The sequence below is a fragment of the Musca autumnalis genome, unplaced genomic scaffold (assembly GCF_047663935.1).
Source record: "Musca autumnalis isolate F117 unplaced genomic scaffold, ASM4766393v1 scaffold_3, whole genome shotgun sequence".
In the NCBI taxonomy this organism is placed as follows: Eukaryota; Metazoa; Arthropoda; class Insecta; order Diptera; family Muscidae; genus Musca; species Musca autumnalis.
Window position 1 is genome coordinate 22,423,907 of NW_027411866.1, and position 23,211 is coordinate 22,447,117.

The window sequence follows — 23,211 nt, forward strand, 5'->3', positions numbered from 1 at the left end:
AGGATTTTTTCGTATAGAAAAAATTCACAGTACCAACGTACTGAGGATTTTTTCGTATAGAAAAAATTCACAGTACCAACGTACTGAGGATTTTTTCGTATAGAAAAAATTCACAGTACCAACGTACTGAGGATTTTTTCGTATAGAAAAAATTCACAGTACCAACGTACTGAGGATTTTTTCGTATAGAAAAAATTCACAGTACCAACGTACTGAGGATTTTTTCGTATAGAAAAAATTCACAGTACCAACGTACTGAGGATTTTTTCGTATAGAAAAAATTCACAGTACCAACGTACTGAGGATTTTTTCGTATAGAAAAAATTCACAGTACCAACGTACTGAGGATTTTTTCGTATAGAAAAAATTCACAATACCAACGTACTGAGGATTTTTTCGTATAGAAAAAATTCACAGTACCAACGTACTGAGGATTTTTTCGTATAGAAAAAATTCACAGTACCAACGTACTGAGGATTTTTTCGTATAGAAAAAATTCACAGTACCAACGTACTGAGGATTTTTTCGTATAGAAAAAATTCACAGTACCAACGTACTGAGGATTTTTTCGTATAGAAAAAATTCACAGTACCAACGTACTGAGGATTTTTTCGTATAGAAAAAATTCTCAGTACCACGTACTGAGGATTTTTTCGTATAGAAAAAATTCTCAGTACCAACGTACTGAGGATTTTTTCGTATAGAAAAATTCTCTGACCGCCGTACTGAGGATTTTTTCGCATAGAAAAATTCTATGACCGCCGTACTGAGGATTTTTTCTCATAGAAAAAATTCTCTGACCGCCGTACTGAGGATTTTCTCAGACCCCCACCGTTCTGAGGATTTTTTCGCATAGAAAAAATTCTCAGACCACCACCGTACTGAGGATTTTTTCGCATAGAAAAAATTCTCAGACCACCGTACTGAGGATTTTTTCGCATAGAAAAAATTCTCAGACCACTGTACTGAGGTTTTTTTCGCATAGAAAAAATTCTCAGACCACCGTACTGAGGATTTTTTTCGCATAGAAAAAATTCTCAGACCACCGTACTGAGGTTTTTTTCGCATAGAAAAATTCTCAGACCACCGTACTGAGGATTTTTTCGCATAGACCACCGTACTGAGGATTTTTTCGCATAGACCACCGTACTGAGGATTTTTTCGCATAGAAAAATTTTCAGACCACCGTACTGAGGATTTTATCGCATAGAAAAAATTCTCAGTACCAACGTACTGAGGATTTTTTCGTATAGAAAAAATTCTCAGTACCAACGTACTGAGGATTTTTTCGTATAGAAAAAATTCTCAGTACCAACGTACTGAGGATTTTTTCGTATAGAAAAAATTCTCAGTACCAACGTACTGAGGATTTTTTCGTATAGAAAAAATTCTCAGTACCAACGTACTGAGGATTTTTTCGTATAGAAAAAATTCTCAGTACCAACGTACTGAGGATTTTTTCGTATAGAAAAAATTCTCAGTACCAACGTACTGAGGATTTTTTCGTATAGAAAAAATTCTCAGTACCAACGTACTGAGGATTTTTTCGTATAGAAAAAATTCTCAGTACCAACGTACTGAGGATTTTTTTCGTATAGAAAAAATTCTCAGTACCAACGTACTGAGGATTTTTTCGTATAGAAAAAATTCTCAGTACCAACGTACTGAGGATTTTTTCGTATAGAAAAAATTCTCAGTACCAACGTACTGAGGATTTTTTCGTATAGAAAAAATTCTCAGTACCAACGTACTGAGGATTTTTTCGTATAGAAAAAATTCTCAGTACCAACGTACTGAGGATTTTTTCGTATAGAAAAAATTCTCAGTACCAACGTACTGAGGATTTTTTCGTATAGAAAAAATTCTCAGTACCAACGTACTGAGGATTTTTTCGTATAGAAAAAATTCTCAGTACCAACGTACTGAGGATTTTTTCGTATAGAAAAAATTCTCAGTACCAACGTACTGAGGATTTTTTCGTATAGAAAAAATTCTCAGTACCAACGTACTGACGATTTTTTCGTATAGAAAAAATTCTCAGTACCAACGTACTGAGGATTTTTTCGTATAGAAAAAATTCTCAGTACCAACGTACTGACGATTTTTTCGTATAGAAAAAATTCTCAGTACCAACGTACTGACGATTTTTTCGTATAGAAAAAATTCTCAGTACCAACGTACTGACGATTTTTTCGTATAGAAAAATTCTCAGTACCAACGTACTGACGATTTTTTCGTATAGAAAAAATTCTCAGTACCAACGTACTGTGGATTTTTTCGTATAGAAAAAATTCTCAGTACCAACGTACTGTGGATTTTTTCGTATAGAAAAAATTCTCAGTACCAACGTACTGTGGATTTTTCGTATAGAAAAAATTCTCAGTACCAACGTACTGTGGATTTTTTCGTATAGAAAAAATTCTCAGTACCAACGTACTGTGGATTTTTTCGTATAGAAAAAATTCTCAGTACCAACGTACTGTGGATTTTTTCGTATAGAAAAAATTCTCAGTACCAACGTACTGAGGATTTTTTCGTATAGAAAAAATTCTCAGTACCAACGTACTGAGGATTTTTTCGTATAGAAAAAATTCTCAGTACCAACGTACTGAGGATTTTTTCGTATAGAAAAAATTCTCAGTACCAACGTACTGAGGATTTTTTCGTATAGAAAAAATTCTCAGTACCAACGTACTGAGGATTTTTTCGTATAGAAAAAATTCTCAGTACCAACGTACTGAGGATTTTTTCGTATAGAAAAAATTCTCAGTACCAACGTACTGAGGATTTTTTCGTATAGAAAAAATTCTCAGTACCAACGTACTGAGGATTTTTTCGTATAGAAAAAATTCTCAGTACCAACGTACTGAGGATTTTTTCGTATAGAAAAAATTCTCAGTACCAACGTACTGAGGATTTTTTCGTATAGAAAAAATTCTCAGTACCAACGTACTGAGGATTTTTTCGTATAGAAAAAATTCTCAGTACCAACGTACTGAGGATTTTTTCGTATAGAAAAAATTCTCAGTACCAACGTACTGAGGATTTTTTCGTATAGAAAAATTCTCAGTACCAACGTACTGAGGATTTTTTCGTATAGAAAAAATTCTCAGTACCAACGTACTGAGGATTTTTTCGTATAGAAAAAATTCTCAGTACCAACGTACTGAGGATTTTTTCGTATAGAAAAAATTCTCAGTACCAACGTACTGAGGATTTTTTCGTATAGAAAAAATTCTCAGTACCAACGTACTGAGGATTTTTTCGTATAGAAAAAATTCTCAGTACCAACGTACTGAGGATTTTTTCGTATAGAAAAAATTCTCAGTACCAACGTACTGAGGATTTTTTCGTATAGAAAAAATTCTCAGTACCAACGTACTGAGGATTTTTTCGCATAGAAAAAATTCTCTGACCGCCGTACTGAGGATTTTTTCTCATAGAAAAAATTCTCAGTACCAACGTACTGACGATTTTTTCGTATAGAAAAAATTCTCAGCACCAACGTACTGACGATTTTTTCGTATAGAAAAAATTCTCAGTACCAACGTACTGACGATTTTTTCGTATAGAAAAAATTCTCAGTACCAACGTACTGACGATTTTTTCGTATAGAAAAAATTCTCAGTACCAACGTACTGACGATTTTTTCGTATAGAAAAAATTCTCAGTACCAACGTACTGAGGATTTTTTCGTATAGAAAAAATTCTCAGTACCAACGTACTGACGATTTTTTCGTATAGAAAAAATTCTCAGTACCAACGTACTGACGATTTTTTCGTATAGAAAAAATTCTCAGTACCAACGTACTGACGATTTTTTCGTATAGAAAAAATTCTCAGTACCAACGTACTGACGATTTTTTCGTATAGAAAAAATTCTCAGTACCAACGTACTGAGGATTTTTTCGTATAGAAAAAATTCTCAGTACCTACGTACTGAGGATTTTTTCGTATAGAAAAAATTCTCAGTACCTACGTACTGAGGATTTTTTCGTATAGAAAAAATTCTCAGTACCAACGTACTGAGGATTTTTTCGTATAGAAAAAATTCTCAGTACCAACGTACTGAGGATTTTTTCGTATAGAAAAAATTCTCAGTACCAACGTACTGAGGATTTTTTCGTATAGAAAAAATTCTCAGTACCAACGTACTGAGGATTTTTTCGTATAGAAAAAATTCTCAGTACCAACGTACTGAGGATTTTTTCGTATAGAAAAAATTCTCAGTACCAACGTATTGAGGATTTTTTCGTATAGAAAAAATTCTCAGTACCAACGTACTGAGGATTTTTTCGTATAGAAAAAATTCTCAGTACCAACGTACTGAGGATTTTTTCGTATAGAAAAAATTCTCAGTACCAACGTACTGAGGATTTTTTCGTATAGAAAAAATTCTCAGTACCAACGTACTGAGGATTTTTTCGTATAGAAAAAATTCTCAGTACCAACGTACTGAGGATTTTTTCGTATAGAAAAAATTCTCAGTACCAACGTACTGAGGATTTTTTCGTATAGAAAAAATTCTCAGTACCAACGTACTGAGGATTTTTTCGTATAGAAAAAATTCTCAGTACCAACGTACTGAGGATTTTTTCGTATAGAAAAAATTCTCAGTACCAACGTACTGAGGATTTTTTCGTATAGAAAAAATTCTCAGTACCAACGTACTGAGGATTTTTTCGCATAGAAAAAATTCTCTGACCGCCGTACTGAGGATTTTTTCTCATAGAAAAAATTCTCTGACCGCCGTACTGAGGATTTTTTCTCATAGAAAAAATTCTCTGACCGCCGTACTGAGGATTTTCTCAGACCCCCACCGTACTGAGGATTTTTTCGCATAGAAAAAATTCTCAGACCACCACCGTACTGAGGATTTTTTCGCATAGAAAAAATTCTCAGACCACCACCGTACTGAGGATTTTTTCGCATAGAAAAAATTCTCAGACCACCACCGTACTGAGGATTTTTTCGCATAGAAAAAATTCTCAGACCACCACCGTACTGAGGATTTTTTCGCATAGAAAAAATTCTCAGACCACCACCGTACTGAGGATTTTTTCGCATAGAAAAAATTCTCAGACCACCACCGTACTGAGGATTTTTTCGCATAGAAAAAATTCTCAGACCACCACCGTACTGAGGATTTTTTCGCATAGAAAAAATTCTCAGACCACCACCGTACTGAGGATTTTTTTCGCATAGAAAAAATTCTCAGACCACCGTACTGAGGATTTTTTCGCATAGAAAAAATTCTCAGACCACCGTACTGAGGATTTTTTCGCATAGAAAAAATTCTCAGACCACCGTACTGAGGATTTTATCGCATAGAAAAAATTCCCAGACCACCGTACTGAGGATTTTTTCGTATAGAAAAAATTCTCAGTACCAACGTACTGAGGATTTTTTCGTATAGAAAAAATTCTCAGTACCAACGTACTGAGGATTTTTTCGTATAGAAAAAATTCTCAGTACCAACGTACTGAGGATTTTTTCGTATAGAAAAAATTCTCAGTACCAACGTACTGAGGATTTTTTCGTATAGAAAAAATTCTCAGACCACAGGACTGAGGATTTTTTCGTATAGAAAAAATTCTCAGTGCCAACGTACTGAGGATTTTTTCGTATAGAAAAAATTCTCAGTACCAACGTACTGACGATTTTTTCGTATAGAAAAAATTCTCAGTACCAACGTACTGACGATTTTTTCGTATAGAAAAAATTCTCAGTACCAACGTACTGACGATTTTTTCGTATAGAAAAAATTCTCAGTACCAACGTACTGACGATTTTTTCGTATAGAAAAAATTCTCAGTACCAACGTACTGACGATTTTTTCGTATAGAAAAAATTCTCAGTACCAACGTACTGACGATTTTTTCGTATAGAAAAAATTCTCAGTACCAACGTACTGACGATTTTTTCGTATAGAAAAAATTCTCAGTACCAACGTACTGACGATTTTTTCGTATAGAAAAAATTCTCAGTACCAACGTACTGAGGATTTTTTCGCATAGAAAAAATTCTCTGACCGCCGTACTGAGGATTTTTTCGCATAGAAAAAATTCTCTGACCGCCGTACTGAGGATTTTTTCTCATAGAAAAAATTCTCTGACCGCCGTACTGAGGATTTTATCAGACCCCCACCGTACTGAGGATTTTTTCGCATAGAAAAAATTCTCTGACCACCACCGTACTGAGGATTTTTTCGCATAGAAAAAATTCTCAGACCACCGTACTGAGGATTTTTTCGCATAGAAAAAATTCTCAGACCACCGTACTGAGGATTTTTTCGCATAGAAAAAATTCTCAGACCACCGTACTGAGGTTTTTTTTCGCATAGAAAAAATTCTCAGACCACCGTACTGAGGATTTTTTCGCATAGAAAAAATTCTCAGACCACCGTACTGAAGATTTTTTCGCATAGAAAAAATTCTCAGACCACCGAACTGAGGATTTTTTCGCATAGAAAAAATTCTCAGACCACCGTACTGAGGATTTTTTCGCATAGACCACCGTACTGAGGATTTTTTCGCATAGAAAAAATTCTCAGACCACCGTACTGAGGTTTTTTTCGCATAGAAAAAATTCTCAGACCACCGTACTGAGGATTTTTTCGCATAGAAAAAATTCTCAGACCACCGTACTGAAGATTTTTTCTCATAGAAAAAATTCTCAGACCACCGAACTGAGGATTTTTTCGCATTGAAAAAATTCTCAGACCACCGTACTGAGGATTTTTTCGCATAGACCACCGTACTGAGGATTTTTTCGCATAGAAAAAATTCTCAGACCACCGTACTGAGGTTTTTTTCGCATAGAAAAAATTCTCAGACCACCGTACTGAGGATTTTTTTCGCATAGAAAAAATTCTCAGACCACCGTACTGAAGATTTTTTCGCATAGAAAAAATTCTCAGACCACCGTACTGAGGATTTTTGCGCATAGAAAAAATTCTCAGACCACCGTACTGAGGATTTTTTCGCATAGAAAAAATTTTCAGACCACGGTACTGAGGATTTTTCGCATAGAAAAATTCTCAGACCACGGTACTGAGGATTTTTTCGCATAGAAAAAAATTTTCGCATAGAAAAAATTCTCAGACCACCGAACTGAGGATTTTTTCGCATAGAAAAATTCTCAGACCACCGTACTGAGGATTTTTTCGCATAGACCACCGTACTGAGGATTTTTTCGCATAGAAAAAATTCTCAGACCACCGTACTGAGGATTTTTTCGCATAGAAAAAATTCTCAGACCACTGTACTGAGGATTTTTTCGCATAGAAAAAATTCTCAGACCACCGTACTGAGGATTTTTGCGCATAGAAAAAATTCTCAGACCACCGTACTGAGGATTTTTTCGCATAGAAAAAATTTTCAGACCACGGTACTGAGGATTTTTCGCATAGAAAAATTCTCAGACCACGGTACTGAGGATTTTTTCGCATAGAAAAAAATTTTCGCATAGAAAAAATTCTCAGACCACCGAACTGAGGATTTTTCGCATAGAAAAAATTCTCAGACCACCGTACTGAGGATTTTTTCGCATAGACCACCGTACTGAGGATTTTTTCGCATAGAAAAAATTCTCAGACCACCGTACTGAGGTTTTTTTCGCATAGAAAAAATTCTCAGACCACCGTACTGAGGTTTTTTTCGCATAGAAAAAATTCTCAGACCACCGTACTGAGGATTTTTTCGCATAGAAAAAATTCTCAGACCACCGTACTGAAGATTTTTTCTCATAGAAAAAATTCTCAGACCACCCGAACTGAGGATTTTTTCGTATAGAAAAAATTCTCAGACCACCGTACTGAGGATTTTTTCGCATAGAAAAAATTCTCAGACCACTGTACTGAGGATTTTTTCGCATAGAAAAAATTCTCAGACCACCGTACTGAAGATTTTTTCGCATAGAAAAAATTCTCAGACCACCGTACTGAGGATTTTTGCGCATAGAAAAAATTCTCAGACCACCGTACTGAGGATTTTTTCGCATAGAAAAAATTTTCAGACCACGGTACTGAGGATTTTTTCGCATAGAAAAAATTTTCAGACCACGGTACTGAGGATTTTTTCGCATAGAAAAATTCTCAGACCACGGTACTGAGGATTTTTTCGCATAGAAAAAATTCTCAGACCACCGTACTGAGGATTTTTTCGCATAGAAAAAATTCTCAGACCACCGTACTGAGGATTTTTTCGCATAGAAAAAATTCTCAGACCACCACCGTACTGAGGATTTTTCGCATAGAAAAAATTCTCAGACCACCACCGTACTTAGGATTTTTTGCATAGAAAAATAGACCATAGACCACCGTACTGAGGATTTTTTCGCATAGAAAAAATTCTCAGACCACCGTACTGAGGATTTTTTCGCATAGAAAAAATTCTCAGACCACCGTACTGAGGATTTTTTCGCATAGAAAAAATTCTCAGACCACCGTACTGAGGATTTTTTCGCATAGAAAAAATTCTCAGACCACCGTACTGAGGATTTTTTCGCATAGAAAAAATTCTCAGACCACCGTACTGAGGTTTTTTTTCGCATAGAAAAAATTCTCAGACCACCGTACTGAGGATTTTTTCGCATAGAAAAAATTCTCAGACCACCGTACTGAAGATTTTTTCGCATAGAAAAAATTCTCAGACCACCGAACTGAGGATTTTTTTCGCATAGAAAAAATTCTCAGACCACCGTACTGAGGATTTTTTCGCATAGACCACCGTACTGAGGATTTTTTCGCATAGAAAAAATTCTCAGACCACCGTACTGAGGTTTTTTTCGCATAGAAAAAATTCTCAGACCACCGTACTGAGGATTTTTTCGCATAGAAAAAATTCTCAGACCACCGTACTGAAGATTTTTTCTCATAGAAAAAATTCTCAGACCACCGAACTGAGGATTTTTTCGCATTGAAAAAATTCTCAGACCACCGTACTGAGGATTTTTTCGCATAGACCACCGTACTGAGGATTTTTTCGCATAGAAAAAATTCTCAGACCACCGTACTGAGGTTTTTTTCGCATAGAAAAAATTCTCAGACCACCGTACTGAGGATTTTTTCGCATAGAAAAAATTCTCAGACCACCGTACTGAAGATTTTTTCGCATAGAAAAAATTCTCAGACCACCGTACTGAGGATTTTTGCGCATAGAAAAAATTCTCAGACCACCGTACTGAGGATTTTTTCGCATAGAAAAAATTTTCAGACCACGGTACTGAGGATTTTTCGCATAGAAAAAATTTTCAGACCACGGTACTGAGGATTTTTCGCATAGAAAAATTCTCAGACCACGGTACTGAGGATTTTTTCGCATAGAAAAAAATTTTCGCATAGAAAAAATTCTCAGACCACCGTACTGAGGTTTTTTTCGCATAGAAAAAATTCTCAGACCACCGTACTGAGGATTTTTTCGCATAGAAAAAATTCTCAGACCACCGTACTGAAGATTTTTTCGCATAGAAAAAATTCTCAGACCACCGTACTGAGGATTTTTGCGCATAGAAAAAATTCTCAGACCACCGTACTGAGGATTTTTCGCATAGAAAAAATTTTCAGACCACGGTACTGAGGATTTTTCGCATAGAAAAATTCTCAGACCACGGTACTGAGGATTTTTTCGCATAGAAAAAAATTTTCGCATAGAAAAAATTCTCAGACCACCGAACTGAGGATTTTTTCGCATAGAAAAAATTCTCAGACCACCGTACTGAGGATTTTTTCGCATAGACCACCGTACTGAGGATTTTTTCGCATAGAAAAAATTCTCAGACCACCGTACTGAGGATTTTTTCGCATAGAAAAAATTCTCAGACCACTGTACTGAGGATTTTTTCGCATAGAAAAAATTCTCAGACCACCGTACTGAGGATTTTTGCGCATAGAAAAAATTCTCAGACCACCGTACTGAGGATTTTTTCGCATAGAAAAAATTTTCAGACCACGGTACTGAGGATTTTTCGCATAGAAAAATTCTCAGACCACGGTACTGAGGATTTTTTCGCATAGAAAAAAATTTTCGCATAGAAAAAATTCTCAGACCACCGAACTGAGGATTTTTTCGCATAGAAAAAATTCTCAGACCACCGTACTGAGGATTTTTTCGCATAGACCACCGTACTGAGGATTTTTTCGCATAGAAAAAATTCTCAGACCACCGTACTGAGGTTTTTTTCGCATAGAAAAAATTCTCAGACCACCGTACTGAGGTTTTTTTCGCATAGAACAAATTCTCAGACCACCGTACTGAGGATTTTTTCGCATAGAAAAAATTCTCAGACCACCGTACTGAAGATTTTTTCTCATAGAAAAAATTCTCAGACCACCGAACTGAGGATTTTTTCGTATAGAAAAAATTCTCAGACCACCGTACTGAGGATTTTTTCGCATAGAAAAAATTCTCAGACCACTGTACTGAGGATTTTTTCGCATAGAAAAAATTCTCAGACCACCGTACTGAAGATTTTTTCGCATAGAAAAAATTCTCAGACCACCGTACTGAGGATTTTTGCGCATAGAAAAAATTCTCAGACCACCGTACTGAGGATTTTTTCGCATAGAAAAAATTTTCAGACCACGGTACTGAGGATTTTTTCGCATAGAAAAAATTTTCAGACCACGGTACTGAGGATTTTTTCGCATAGAAAAATTCTCAGACCACGGTACTGAGGATTTTTTCGCATAGAAAAAATTCTCAGACCACCGTACTGAGGATTTTTTCGCATAGAAAAAATTCTCAGACCACCGTACTGAGGATTTTTTCGCATAGAAAAAATTCTCAGACCACCACCGTACTGAGGATTTTTCGCATAGAAAAAATTCTCAGACCACCACCGTACTTAGGATTTTTTGCATAGAAAAAATTCTTAGACCACCACCGCACTGAGGATTTTTTCGCATAGAAAAAATTCTCAGACCACCGTACTAAGGATTTTTTCGCATAGACCATCGTACTAAGGATTTTTTATTGAGAAAAAAATGTCTAAACAAAAAATTCTCAGACCACCTACCACCACACTATAGACAACATTAAGGGATTTTTATGTGCGAATGCATCCCTTTGAGATGCCGTATTTTTATGTTTTTCTCCTTATGAACATTTTACAATTCCTACACAACTCATAAATACCTTTTTTTGTCAAATATTTTACAACACATGTGTTGTTTAATCAGTGTTGTTGTCTGTGCCCGAAAAAGGCAAAATATTAAATTCTGAGAAAAAAAGGATAATAAACCACAAAAATTAAAATTTTCCTCCCTCAAATATAAACCACAGAGTATGACACGCTTATGGTTTTTTCACAGATAATACCAAATCTTGACATAAAAGACATTTGAATGCGATTTTAAAATATTTTATTAACTCCACAAAAAGATGTCTGTTGTGTCTACTTGTAGCCCTTTAGCAATATTATTTATTCATGCAAACACATAATCAAGAAAGCACATACACATTCTCAAAAAACATGTCTGGAAACTTAAGATGTGATTATTTTAAATAAATTTCGTGGCTATGGTCTCTCTAAAAAAATGTTTTGTTTTTTTTTTTAATTTTTAAGGCATAAAAACTGAAGGCAAATCCAAATATCCTTTATCAAGGCCTTGATATTCATTCAGCAACCTATGTTTTATATTTCTCTAATTAAATTTTATATTTCTCTAATGACATCTTTAGCGAGAGATCCTGCATTACATGCATTTTCTAAAGAAAAGGTAAATATCGTTGCAATCTTCATTCATTCAATTGTAAAAATTCAATGAATTCTCTATAAGAAGCTTTTGTTGTTGTTATTACAGCTCCGGTAATTGATTTCAAACTGCACTTGACAACAACTATTGATATAACAAACAGCAATGAAGACTAGTATAACTTTAAGTGAAGAAAAATGCTAATTTAATATTGATTGGAAATACCAATTAAAGATAACTAAGACAAAACAAGAAATAAATCGATTTAAAATAACGAATGGATGATGTCTTTATAGATTTAAAGAATGGCATTATAGACAACCACAAGGTAGTCTTTATAGACGGTTAAAAGGGAGACTTCAAAGACGACCAGAAGGCAGACTTTTTAGACGACCAGAAAGAAGGCTTTAGTGATGAGCAGAAGGAAGACTTTAAAGACAGTTAAAAAGAAATCCTTATAGCAACTAGAAGACGGCGACTATAGACGACATGAAAAAGTGCCAGAATATTGTATTTGTCGACGATCACAAGACGACTAGAAGAAGACTATATAGACGACCAAAATGGGCTCTATATAGACAACCAGGAGGGAGACTTTATAGACAACCACGGGAGTAATATATAGACGACCAGAAGGGAGTCCTTATAGAGTGCCAGACGATCAGATGAGACTCTTTACAGACCGGAGAATTTATAAACTACCAGCAGGAAGTTTTGTATACTTTTGATCGTCCAGGGAGGCTTTATAGACGACCAGAAGGCAGACTTTATAGATAACCAGAAAGGATACTTTATAGACGACCAAAATGGAGTCTTTATAGACAACCAGAAGGTAGACTTTACAGACAACCAGAAGGGGGTCTTTATAGACGACCAGCAGAGAGACTTTATAGACGACCAGAAGGGGATCTTCATACACGACTAGAAGGGAGACTTTATAGATGACCAGAAGCGGATCTTCATAGACGACCAGAAGGGAGACTTTATAGACGACCAGAAGGGAGACTTTATAGGCGACCAGAAGGGAGTCTTTATAATGGCCACAAGTGAGTCTTAATAGATGACCACAAGGGAGCCCCTGTAGACGACGAGAAGGGAGTCTTTATATACAACCTGAAGGTAGACATTATAGACAACCAGAAGAGGGTTTTTATAGACGATCAGAAGGGAGACTTTATAGGCGAACAGAAGGAAGTCTTTATATGCAAACAGAAAGGAGATTTTATAGACGACCAGAAGGGGATCTTCATAGACGACCAGATGGGATACTTTGTAGACGGCCAGAAGTGAGTCTTTATAGGTGACCACAAAGGTGTCTTTGTAGACTACGAGAAGGGAGTCTTTATATACAGAAGGGAGTCTTTAAAGAAGAAAGAAAGGGAAAATTTACAGACGACAAAAGGGAGTCTTTATAAACGACCCGAAGGTAGAATTTATAGACGAACAGCAGGAAGTCTTCATAGACACCCATAATGGAGAGACGACCAGCAGGCAGAGTTTATAGACAACCAGAAGGGAGACTTTATAGACGACTAGAATGGAGTCTTTATAAACAACCAGGAGGTAGATATTGTAGGCAACCAGATGTGGGTCTTTATAGACGACCAGCAGGGAGACTTTACAGACGACCAGAAATGGATCTTCATAGGCGAATAAAAGGGAGACTTTATAGATGACCAGAAGAGGATCTCGTAGACGACAAGAAGGGAGACTTTATAGGCGACCAGAAGGGAGTCTTTATAGACGACCGAAAGGGAGTCTTAATAGGCGACCAGAAGGGAGTCTTTATAGACGACCAGGTGGGAGTTTTTATAGACTACCAGATGGGAGTTTTTATAGACAACCAGAAAGGAAGTCTTTATAGACGACCAGAAGGGAGTCTTTATAGACGACCACTAGGGTGTCTTTGTAGCGACGAAAATGGAGACTTTGTAGACAACCAGAATGGTTATAGGGTTATAGACGAACAGAAGGAAGTCTTTATAGACGACCAGAAGGGAGTCTTTATATACGACTAGAAGGTAGTCTTTATAGACGACCGAAAGGGAGTCTTTTTAGACTACCAGAAGGGAGTATTTATAGACGACCAGAAGGGAGTCTTTATAGACGACCATAAGGGAGTCTTTATAGACGACCATAAGGAAGTCTTTATAGACGACCATAAGGAAGTCTTTATAGATGACCAGAAGGGAGTCTCTATAGACGACTAGAAGGGAGTCTTTATAGACGATCAGAAGGGAGTCTTTATAGACGACCATAAGGGAGTCTTTATAGACGACTAGAAGGGGTCTTTATAAACGACCAGAAGGGAGTCTTTATAGACGACCACAACGGGGTCTTTATAGACAACCATAAGGGAGTCTTTATAGGCGACTATAAGGGAGTCTTTATAGATGACCAGAAGGGAGTCTCTATAGACGACTAGAAGGGAGTCTTTATAGACGATCAGAAGGGAGTCTTTATAGACGATCAGAAGGGAGTCTTTATAGACGATCAGAAGGGAGTCTTTATAGACGACTAGAAGGGGTCTTTATAAACGACCAGAAGGGAGTCTTTATAGACGACTAGAAGGGGTCTTTATAAACGACCAGAAGGGAGTCTTTATAGACGACCACAACGGGGTCTTTATAGACAACCATAAGGGAGTCTTTATAGGCGACCATAAAGGAGTCTTTATAGACGCCCAGAAGGGAGTCTTTATAGATGACCAGAAGGGAGTCTCTATAGACGACTAGAAGGGAGTCTTTATAGACGATCAGAAGGAAGTCTTTATAGACGATCAGAAGGGAGTCTTTATAGACGATCAGAAGGGAGTCTTTATAGACGATCAGAAGGGAGTCTTTATAGACGATCAGAAGGGAGTCTTTATAGACGACTAGAAGGGGTCTTTATAAACGACCAGAAGGGAGTCTTTATAGACGACCACAACGGGGTCTTTATAGACAACCATAAGGGAGTCTTTATAGGCGACCATAAGGGAGTCTTTATGGACGACCAGAACGGAGTCTTTATAGATGACCAGAAGGGAGTCTTTATAGACGACCAGAACGGAGTCTTTATAGATGACCAGAAGGGAGTCTTTATAGACGACTAGAAGGGAGTCTTTATAGACGACCAGAAGGGAGTCTTTATAGACAACCAGAGGGGAGTATTTATAGACGACCACAAGGGAGTCTGGGCGATGACCACAAGGGAGTCTTTGTAGACGACGAGAAGGGAGTCTTTATATACAGAAAGTAACCTTTATAGACGACCAGAAGGGAGTCTATACAGACTACCAGACCCAAAGGTAGAATTTATAGACCACCAGAATAGAGTCTTTACGGACGATCAGAAGGGAGTCTTTATAGACGACCAGAAGGAAGTCGTTATAGAGGACCAGAGGGGAGTCTTTAAAGACGACCACGAGGAGAGTCTTTATAGACGACCAGAGTGGAGTCTTTATAGACGACCACAAGGGAGTCTGGGAGATGACCACAAGGGAGTCTTTGTAGGTGACGAGAAGGGAGTCTTCATATACAGAAGGGAGCCTTTATAGACGACCAGAAGGGAGTCTTTACAGACGACCAGAAGGGAGTCTACACAGACTACCAGAAGGGAGCCTTTATAAACGACCCAAAGGTAGAATTTATAGACGACCAGAATAGAGTCTTTACGGACGACCAGAAGGGTGTCTTTATAGATGACCACGAGGGAGTCTTTATAGACGACCACGAGGGAGACTTTATAGACGACCAGAAGTATGGATAGACAATCAGGAAGGAGACTATATATTCAACTAGTAAGGAGTCTTTATAGACGGCCAGAGTGGAGTCTTTATAGACGACCACAAGGGAGTCTTTTTAGGTGACGAGAATGGAGTCTTCATATACAGAAGGGAGCCTTTATAGACGACCAGAAGGGAGTCTTTACAGACGACCAGAAGGGAGTCTATACAGACTACCAGAAGGGAGCCTTTGTAAACGACCCAAAGGTAGAATTTATAGACGACCAGAATAGAGTCTTTACGGACGACCAGAAGGGAGTCTTTATAGACGACTACGAGGGAGTCTTTATAGACGAGCACGAGGGAATCTTTATAGATGACCACGAGGAAGTCTTTATAGACGACCAGAAGTATGGATAGACAATCAGGAAGGAGACTATATATTCAACTAGTAAGGAGTCTTTATAGACGACCAGAAGAAAGTCTTTATAGACGACCAGCAGCGAGCGAGCGAGTCGACCTGAAAGTTTTATAGAGGACCATTAGAGCGGTTAGAAAAGAGTCTTTAAAGACGACCGGAGTCTTTATATACGACCAGAAGGGAGTCCTTGTAGACGAACAGAGGGATAAACAGCCAGGATGATAGATGACCAGAATGGAATTTTTATATAGACGTCCAGAAGGTAGTCTTTTTAAACAAACAAAAAGGAGTGTTTATAGACCTGTAGGCATTCTTTATATTTTAGCAGAAGTTAGTTTTAGTTTGAGTATAGTGACTAGAAAAAATCTTTTTATCGACCAGACGTGAGCCTTTATACAATTCATTCATCTTCATGGGAACCATAACGACGTGTTTTTATACCCTTATCCTTTAGGCTAACAAGAGTTAACACTTTGATACGAACATGTGCCTCAGCGCAATAATGGTTTTAGACCCTGTTGGAAATAAAAAACTACTTGTTATTCAAATAATTTTCAATCATGTCTTCATTGAAAACTTTTGTCAACATATTAGCTTTTGTGTATTATAACTTGTCATGCATATTCATTCTGTTTACCTTTACTTTTGAATAAAGACTAATTGTGATTTTGTAACTTATTTTGGAATTTCTGGGATTCAACATTTGGCGACGAGGATGGGATATAGTCGTGAGAGCTTGATGATCTGTTATTAATTCAAAGTGTCTGCCATAGAGATATTGATGAAATTTAGTGATTCCGAAAATTATGGCAAGAGCTTCCTTCTCTATTTGGGAATAATTAACTTGAGAAGCATTTAGTGTTTTCGAAGCAAAACATATCGGTTTTTCAGTGCCATCCGGAAATCTGTGCGACAGCACTGCACCTACTCCGTGGTTTGATGCGTCAGTTGCGAGAATGATTGGATATTTGTCATCATAATGGACTAATTTAGTTGCATTCATTATATCTTCTTTTAATGCTTTGAAAGCCGATTCTTGTCGATCAGTCCAAGCAAATTTTGCATTTGTTTTTCGAAGTTCGTTTAATGGCGCTGCTGTTTTCGAAAAGTTAGGAATGAATTTGTTGTAATAATTTATTTTCCCTATAAATGCCTCCAATTCCTTTATATTTGACGGTCTTGGCATAAGCTGAATAGCATCTAACCTTTTTTCTGAAGGTCTTATACCATCACAATCAATAATATGTCCCACATATTCTACCGAAGATTTCGCAATTTCACATTTCTCAGCTTTACATTTAAGTCCATAGTTCTTCAGTTTCTCTAGTACCTTAATCAGATTTTTTATGTGTTCTTCGTTAGTCTGGCCTGTTACAATTACATCATCGAGGTAAATGGCGCATCCAGGAATATCTCCTAATATTTCCTCCATGAATCTCTGAAAAATTGCAGGGGCACTTGAGATCCCAAAAGGCATTCGTTTATACTGATATAGACCAAATGGGGTACTGATAACCATAATCCTTTGGAGAAATCAGACGGCATCAAAATCAAATAAAAAGCAGAATGGAAGTCAGCTCTGATAACAACTTAAATCAACAATTCCATTTACCACGTAATTATGACGATATTGACATAATAATTCCAGATATGCAAGCAGGTCGAAATTCAAGAGAAGAAACGGGCCATAGTCGCTCACCACCATTCGCACCACCCAACATTGCAAATCCTTCCACAAGTATAGAACTATTTAATCAAGCTTTAATTCCAACGGCATCAGTGGAAACACATCGAAATTCCCAAAACTCTCAACCGGCTATGCAAAGAACTAACGAACCATTTGAACATGAAAATAGTTTCATAATACGACGCAACGAAAAACGTAGACAGCAGTTTACCCCAAGAAGATCTGAAAGAATTCGTAAAAAATTTAAAGGAGAAGAAAATTAGGAGCGAGGGAATGTTGGAAATAAAAAACTACTTGTTATTCAAATAATTTTCAATCATGTCTTCATTGAAAACTTTTGTCAACATATTAGCTTTTGTGTATTATAACTTGTCATGCATATTCATTCTGTTTACGTTTACTTTTGAATAAAGACTAATTGTGATTTTGTAACTTATTTTGGAATTTCTGGGATTCAACAGACCCCAACACTTCCTGAAATAATGTAAAAAAATTCTACAGATATTTAACAAAATGGCAGTGCCCAGGGGACTTGGTGTAGGGTATCACAGGGTCGGTCCCGTCCGTCCATACTTGCTATCTCATACTTACTTTATTTTCATTATGATTTCAGTATTACGTTTGATGTCTGTTACTGCATTATTATGGATAATTATGGAAAATGTTCATATTCATTTTGCTAAAAAAGATTTCAATGTAGAAAAAATCCACCCCACTGTGGCTCCATAAAACTTAAAACACTCCTGTGGGCAACAAAGTTTATACAACTCCACACATGTTTTATTTATTAATTGCATATCTAACTCTCGTAATTTTCTTTTACAAGAAAATCCATAAAGTCACTTAGAATACTCAGTGAGAGACTGTCCTAACACAAATTATATTCAAATTAAAGAAACACACAATTCTAATAATTATAAGTATAAATCTGCAACACTTGAATATCATTTGGCTTTCATTAGAAGCAAGCAAGAATACAAGAAGTTAACTTTTGCAAATGACATACAAAATAAATTCTGAACAAATGTTAAGTTGTTTGTTAACAAAATATTTGTCACTAAGCAAAGTATTTGCCAAAGTCATCCTTAACAAAGTCTTGGTAAATACTAATAAGAACAAGACAAACATGTGAATGCGGTATTATCTTACAAGACATCAAATAAGATTTGTCATTAAGATACTAAGGAAATTAATTAAGAAAACAAGCAAATCAAGCAAACTGCAAGCAGGCTGGGCTGGCAGTCCAGCATGCGTAAAAAATCTCTCAGCTTGACAACATTTCAACAACATGTCCTTGTTGTGATAATTTAGAATGAAATTTGTGTGTGTTAACCACAATGTTGTCAATGGTTGGATGTATGTCGATGTGATGACATATAAATAAGTGTTGTTGTTGGTTTTGTTGTCATTGTATTTAATATTTACACTTGAATTCAATTTGGCCAAATTTATTTTGAACATTACATCACTCAACAAATTGCCTTTAGGCTGGTTAGCATGCATTTGCCTGAAAGTATGCAATAATTTAAACAAGATTGGGTAGGAGTTGGGGAAGAAGAAGCCCAAACAAATTTAACACGTCCTTTAAATAATATATTCAACCCGTCATCTTATAGACAGTTGGACTCAGCCTACAAGTCAATCTGAAGAATTGTACACTCCATCGTATTCATATCTTAATTGAGGCTTTGAGCCTTGAGTTATTAGAAGGAATAGGATAGTAAGTTTTTATGAGCTGAAGTAAATCTAAATAAAGGAAACCGATATAAAGGGAGACTTTAAGACTTCAGAATATCACTAATAGAATTCGTAGTATTCCTGGCATTTTTACTACACAAAATTTTCCCATAGCCGTTTAATTAGACTTTCTCTAGAACCTTTACGTAAAGCTAAAATTTCAATGTTTCAGTAAAATTACACATTTTTAAACATGAATTTGCTGGGGAAACATGAACCCCCTTTCAAATCCATATTTGTTGTTTCAGTATCCTGTCATCACATACATTTCCATCACTACGAGACCATTATCCATAATAACACAATAATTGACAACAAACATAATACGTGAATCATAATGAAAATAAACAATACGTGATGATGATGCCTACATGTGTTTGACGGTGAATGAATCGAATGTAGGCGTGGGAGCGAGCATAACATACTGAATGCAGGTAGGCAAATGTATGAAAAAGATGTAACACCTACAAACAAAAGGCTGTAAGCATTATCCTTTGAAAATGCTCAGTGAAAGGACAAATTGTAAAGGGAAGTAGAAAGCGGAATAGGTGTTTTTGTGTGAAAAACAGAAAGAGAAATATTAAAGATTTTTTAAATGGAAGGCTTTAACTGGATGTGAAATACACTCCCCTCATCAAGATTATACCAAGGTCGTCTATAAAGACTCAATTTAGGTTTTATATAAAGTCCAAAAAGGTCTCCATCTATGTCGTCTAGAAATACACGTTTTAGATCGTCTAAAAAGGCTCCAATTTGGTCTTCAATAAAACCTACCTTAAGATGGTTTATTGAAAAACTCACTTAAGGTCGTTTATAAAAAAGACCACCTTCTGGCCGTCTATAAAACGACCTTCTGGCTGTCTATAAAGACGACCTTCTTTCCGTATATAAAAGACAACATTCTGGCCGTCTGGGTGACGTAGTGGATGGAGGATACCAAGCAACGGTCCTGACCGGTTTTAACATGGCAAAGCCCAGGATTTATCTTGGTCCCTCTTTCATCTCAAGTGGACACTGACCTCCCCGTGGTGTCACCTGGGGAACTGCCTTTAACACCCGTTAAAGGTAGTGAGCTAACATGTACCGCGTGTTCTCCCATAAGAACGTTAAAAACTTGGGTTTGGGCGTCGGGTTAGTAACCCTCCCCTAGAAAAAAACAGCCTACTATGAAAAAACGAAAGAAAAGAAAAACAACCCCCTTTAAAGTTGACGAACCCCGCAAACGTTTTAAGGACCATGATCTGCGAATCTGCACCTGGAATGTTCGCACTCTTTATAGAGAAGGTGCAGTCTTCGCATTGGCAGACGTACTTGGAAAGTACAAGGCCGATATTACTGCCATACAGGAAATACGATGGATTGGGAAAGGCGTCACAACAACACCTAAAGGTGACGCACTGTATTATAGCTGCCATGACGTAAAGCATGAGTTTGGTTGCGGATTTGTAGTTAGTCGGAGACTAAAACATCTGGTATACAGCTTCACTCCAGTGAATGAAAGACTTGCTGCAATTCGAATAAAAGCTAAATTCTTCAACATCAGCTTTATTTGCGCTCCTGCTCCCACTGAAGAAAAGGACGAACAGACCAAAGATATATTTTACGAGCGCTTAGAAGAAACATATGACAGTTGCCCTGCCCATGACATTAAAATCATTCTAGGCGATTTTAATGCCAAAATTGGAAAGGAGAATATCTTTGGCCCAACAGTCGGGAGATTCAGCCTCCACAGTGAAACATCTGACAATGGTATGAGGCTGATAGACTTTGCAGCTGCAAAAAACATGGTAGTTAGCAGTACCAGATTTAATCATCTCGATATTCATAAGGGCACCTGGCTGTCTCCAGATCAGAAAACAAGAAATCAAATTGATCATGTTGTGATAGATGGAAGATATTCATCGAGCGTGTTGGATGTACGATCGTTCCGAGGCGCAAACATTGATTCGGACCACTACCTTGTTGCAGCAAAGGTACGCACCCGCTTAAACGTAGCAAACAAAGTACGAACAGACACAACACGAAAGTTAGACATCGGTAAGCTGCAATCACAACAGATAGCCACAGCATATTCCACTCAACTAGCCCAATTGCTTAATCAAAGCACTCCTCATCCCGATAACATATCAGCGCAATGGCAAAACATTGCCCACTCCATGTAAACAGCCGCAAAATCCATACTTGGATACCAGAGGCCTCCACCAAGGAATCCATGGTATGATCAGGAGTGTCGTGCTGCCACCGAAGAGAAAAATGCGGCATATAGGGCTACTTTACAATCCGTAGCAACGCGTAGCGCACGAGAGAGATACAGGGAGAAAAGGAGAGAGGAGAAACGTCTTTTCCGCAGGAAAAAGAGAGAGATGGAAAAGCGGGAGGCTGAAAAAATCGAGATGTACAGGAGTCAGAATGAAGTCTACCAAAGAGTCAAGCATCAAGCTGATGGCTTTGGTACAGGCACATCCTCCTGTAGAGACCAGCAAGGTAATTTGGTAACTGATACAGATAGTGTACTCAGGATATGGAAAGAACATTTTTCAAAACTGTTGGTATCCAATAGCAGCGAAGACGACGAAGATACCACAGTCCCAATCCCAGAAGATGGTATTGAATGTATACCGCCCAGCCAAGATGAGGTAAAGACAGCAATAAATCGGCTGAAGAATAATAAGGCAGCAGGAGCCGATGGCTTACCAGCCGAGCTGTTCAAAACCGGAGGCGACACGCTGATAAGGTGTATTCATCAGCTAGTTAGCACCATCTGGCAGGAAGAACGAGTACCCGACGATTGGAACCTGAGTATCCTGTGCCCCGTCTACAAGAAGGGAGATAAGACTGTATGCTCTAACTATAGGGGCATAAGTCTACTCCCTATTGCCTATAAGATCGTGTCAGGGATATTGTGCGAACGACTAAAGCCTATGGTCAACGAGATAATTGGACCATACCAATGCGGCTTTAGACCTGGCAAGTCCACCATTGACCAGATATTTACCCTGCGGCAAATCCTGGAGAAGACCCAATAGATGCAGATCGACACCTACCAACTTTTTGTCGATTATAAAGCAGCCTTCGATAGCCCCCTGCGTTCAAAGGTATTCCAAGCCATGTCTGAATTTGGTATCCCCGCAAAGCTCATCCGTCTTTGCAAAATGACTTTAACTGACACGAGGTCCTCAGTTAAAATAGGAAAGAACCTCTCCGAAGAGTTTGGTACCAAAAGAGGTTTCAGACAAGGAGACAGCCTTTCGTGTGATATCTTTAACATCCTGCTGGAAAAGGTTATACGAGAGGCAAACGTGAAAAGAAGTGGCACAATCTACACCAATAGTCACATGTTACTTGCTTATGCTGAGTATATAGACATCATAGGCCGATCAGTAAAAGAAGTAACTGATACCTTTATGAAGGTCGAAGGAGAATCTGCTAAAGTGGGTCTGGCGGTAAACGGTGAGAAGACCAAGTGGATGGTGTCGACGCGCAATGCGTCCATTGAGCTCGGACCGACTGTGGAAGTTGGTTCCTATAATATTGAGGTAGTAAAAGACTTCGTCTACCTCGGCACCTCCGTAAACACAACAAACGACATCAGTTGTGAAATAAATAGAAGAATTATATTGGCCAACAGATGCTACTTTGGTTTAAGTAAGCAGTTCAAAAACAAAGCCACATCTCGTCAAACAAAAATAACGCTCTACAAAACACTGATACTACCCGTGCTGATGTATGGCTCCGAAGCCTGGGTACTTGCGCAAGCAGACATGGCAGTGCTTGGTGTGTTTGAGAGAAAAATTCTTCGAAAGATCTACGGACCAATCTGCGTTGACGGTGAATATCGACGTGGCATGAACCACGAGCTGTATCTGCTGTACAACGACATCAATATTGTTAAACGTATCGAGAAGCAGCGATTGCGTTGGCTAGGCCATATCATAAGAATGAGCGATGATGACCCCGCTAAAAAA